This window comes from Branchiostoma belcheri, unplaced genomic scaffold (genome assembly GCF_001625305.1).
Source record: "Branchiostoma belcheri isolate BF01 breed outbred unplaced genomic scaffold, Haploidv18h27 scaffold64, whole genome shotgun sequence".
NCBI lineage: Eukaryota > Metazoa > Chordata > Leptocardii > Amphioxiformes > Branchiostomatidae > Branchiostoma > Branchiostoma belcheri.
In genome coordinates, this window is record NW_017804287.1 from 1,347,138 (window position 1) to 1,351,028 (window position 3,891).

Here is a 3,891-nt window from a genome sequence, read left to right on the forward strand (position 1 = left end):
GTTATGTCTACATAATAATGCGCTGTTGAGTCAGCATTGGTTTTGAAGTGCCAGTGGTAATATGAAGAAAGAGTGGTGCCATTGTAATAGTTATTAGCTGTTTCAGAATGTGTAACAAGGGGCTGTGTGTCAGATGTGGAGCTGGCAGAAGATGTTGTTGGGCTAGCATTGATTTCTATGTTGTCAAATGAAGAAGACGTTGACACTACAGATGAAGTGAATGAGGTATAAATACTAGAAGACAATGTTGATGTGGTGGTCTCAACACAAATCAGGTCATCAGGATTAATATCTTTGAGCATTTGTCCGGAGAGGTTGTCAGGTGTTTTACAGGTTATCCATTTTTCGAACCGAGCAGACCCAGTCATTTTAAGTCTGAAGGGACGCATGCTACAGTCACAATGAAAGGGGTTGTTTTCAATACGTACTGCGTCAATTGCTGAGAACATGCTATGAGCATACTTTGGAAGGACAGATATCCGATTCTTCAGTATAGACAAATATGTGAGCTTGGTTGTATTCGTGAATGTACCTGGCTGGATGGAACTTATCAGGTTGGACTTCAGGTGCAAAGCATCGAGTCTTGGTAGGTTAGAAAATGTGCCCGACTGGATGGAAGTTATTTGGTTTGACGACAGGTGCAAGGACATGAGGATGGGTAATGTGGAGAATGCACCTGGATGGATGTAACTTATTCGGTTTCTATCCAAATATAACTCTTGAAGATTGCGAAGATTGTAGAATGCACCACTCGGGAGGTGTGTTATGGAGTTTGCGGTCAGCTTGACGGAGTTTAGTCTATTATGGTTTGAGAACGCACCAGGCGTAATGTTATGTATCCTGTTTTCGGACAGATATAAGTAAGCGAGCTCTGGTACCCTGGAGAATGCGTTAAGAGGAATGTTAGTTATCCGATTACGGGTTAAATCTAGGTACATCGTGGACCATGGGAGGTTCTGGGGGATACTTGGGTAGGTCCGCCCATCGTAGTTGCAGCACTTGAAGGCTCGTCTGTACAACGAGTCTTTTATCTTGCAGTTTTCGCGTGTGGCTGTTGAACAGCCGCGGCCGCGTCCAGCTCCTGGCATGTTGAGTTCCGTCAGGATGATGAGAAGGAGAATCAGCACGTGTCTCAGCTTTTCTCCCATGTTGTTCTGCCAACGAAACACAACATTCGGGTGTAGGAATTTATCCACCCAAGTATGCAGGTGCCCCTCTCCACTCCGCTTCTTGCAGATTTAAAGGATATCATAACATTCAAGCATATATAATAAGGTTTACACGTTATCTAATCTTCAAGTCATAACAGTGTTCACTTTTTGTCTGGGGTGGCATCTTGAGAGAGTCTGACTTTACACCGTTTTTACCATCCTGTTAGTTTTTAAAAACAGTAAACAAGTAAAAAAAAGGTGCTAGAAGTCTGACCATAGAGAAGCAACAAAGACATATTAAAAAGGTGTAAAAAAAAGGCATACCAAAGACATCCAAATAAATAGATATATTACAGAAAAGATATGGTGAAAAATAAAGAGAACGACCAGTTGAATGAATAAGCCTCCGAGCCTTATACTTTGGTACACAATATACTTGGTGGCCTTGCGTTAGTAGAAAGACTGGCATATACATGCGATGATTTCAGCGCAGCTCATACACTGTCTGCACCATGTTACACAACGTAAAATTTAGACTGAAGGGTCAAACTCCAACAGTAGCAAGTAACAAAATCAAGCGAATTCTAGTGGCCATATTAGATATGTTGAAAAATGAAGCACCTAGACTATAAACATATTTTCGTAATTTTCATACACTGTTTGCAGAAATGTCTTTCAAATTTTCTTTTGTGTGTGACAATTCTTGCCCTGATGTGATAGAACATCCTTGCCCTGTTAAGTTTCTGGGAAGATAAAAAAGACCTTGTGATAAGTCTTTTAGAATTCAAGGCTCGCTACATGTATGAAGCGACCCTCTCGCTTGTGGGACGCATATTTACACGTGTACACATAATGTATCGCACTTCTGCCAAGAGAGTCGACTTGCCTATTAGTAACTTACCTTGATTCAAACTTACCTTTTACTGAAGTTTCAGTAGTCTTCAGCTGGCACCTTCTAGGAAGTTAGTAACGAACTAGGTACTTTTGTGCCCCTTTCTGTTGTTCTTGTAGGAACCTGCCACAGCAGATGATCCGCAATGCAGTGTGACAGACAGGTTTGGTGAGTCTTATTTATATGGTAGTGTTAATTGTCTGAAGCTGGGTATTTGAATACATGAATTCCATAATGATGAATGACGTGGTTTATTCGTTGGTTAGAATTTTCTAGAATGCATTTCAGTTGGCACCTTCTATACAGGGTCTAGTTGTTTGATTACGTTTTAAATCCATGTAAATTGTTTATTTTTGAAGGTTCTGAGGGATACTAAGGCGGCCCCGCCAATCGTATTGGCAGCAATAGTTTGTTTGTAGGATATATTTTTTATTAAGCAATTTTCAAGTATTGTTATTGAACATCCACGTCCAGCTTCTGGCAATCTGGATTCAGAATGAATAGAAGGAGAATCAGCTGCCTTAGCTGTTTACTGGTCCATGTTATCCGGCCACCTAAACAGATCATTCTGGAGCAAACATTTATCCACCCGACTGTACAGATGCCCCTCACCACTCTCCATCTTGCGATTCTCAATATGTTTAATGTATAGGATTTCCTAACATCCATTTATTGTCATGAATATGTAATAATCTGGTTTACACGTCATCTAATTTTTAAATCATATTTTATTGTCTGGGGTGGCAACTTATGAAGGTCAGACTGACTGTACACATGTTTCGTCATCCTTGTAAGTTTAAACAATTAACTAAACAATAATGTGCTCGAAATCTGACCATATAGTAGCAACAAGGACATGCTAATAAGTTACAAAGAACCGAAGGCATCCGACTAAATAAAGAAATAACCGTAGGCATCTTGTGAAAAATAAAGCTGGTGTACAGAACATAAACGTTGACTGAATTAGCCTGTTAGCAGGCTAAAAATGATGTCGAAATGGAGTGATGCTGCCCAGATGAGATCTAAACACTGTGTACTTTGGTGGCCTTGCATTTTTTTTAACTTAGTAAAAGGCTGGACATCATACATATACCAAGGTCCTTTTTTTAACCTCCTTGCATATACATGCGATTATTTCAGCGCAGAACATGCACTATGTCCATTGTGATACTTGGCATGAAATTTCGACTCAAGAGACAAGACTGCAAGTAACTAAATAAAGCAAGCTGAATTCTGCCGTTGCATTTGTAGAATGAATTAATTTTTCAAACGCTTATCCGGAATGTGGTGTGCCAAACAGTTTTGGTTTTGTTTTATTTATAGGCTGGTGGTTATTGTCTGAAGCTGGATTTGAATTTATGAATTTTTTGTTATGATAAAAAGTCAAGGCCTGGTTTTGCAAATTTCGAAGGCCGTCGCATGGTATTGCTTTGTTGTTAATATTACACACCGTCTTCAATATTTGAAAAGAACTATATCCAAAGAATGTTGAGGGTGAAAAATCTGCATGGAAGTCTGCACTATACATTAGCTGAAAAATATAGTATTACTTAATATATCTGGAATATTACTAGTGGTACATATACAATTCATGTTGCCTATCTTTTATATAACGGTTAGCAATAGCGTAGGTTATCAGTAAGGCAATACCGATTTGATTACTTAGTTCTCAGAAAATGAAGAAAAAACCTTCCTGTAGTGCTATAATGTATATACCCTCATATTATACTTGTACTTTACTGCTAGTCCTGAGAGGGTAGCACTTCAAAATGGTACAGAAAGAAAGAATTCTCTCGAAGCAGTTTTTTATTTTATTTTATTGTAATTGCAAAACACTATTCAAAATAA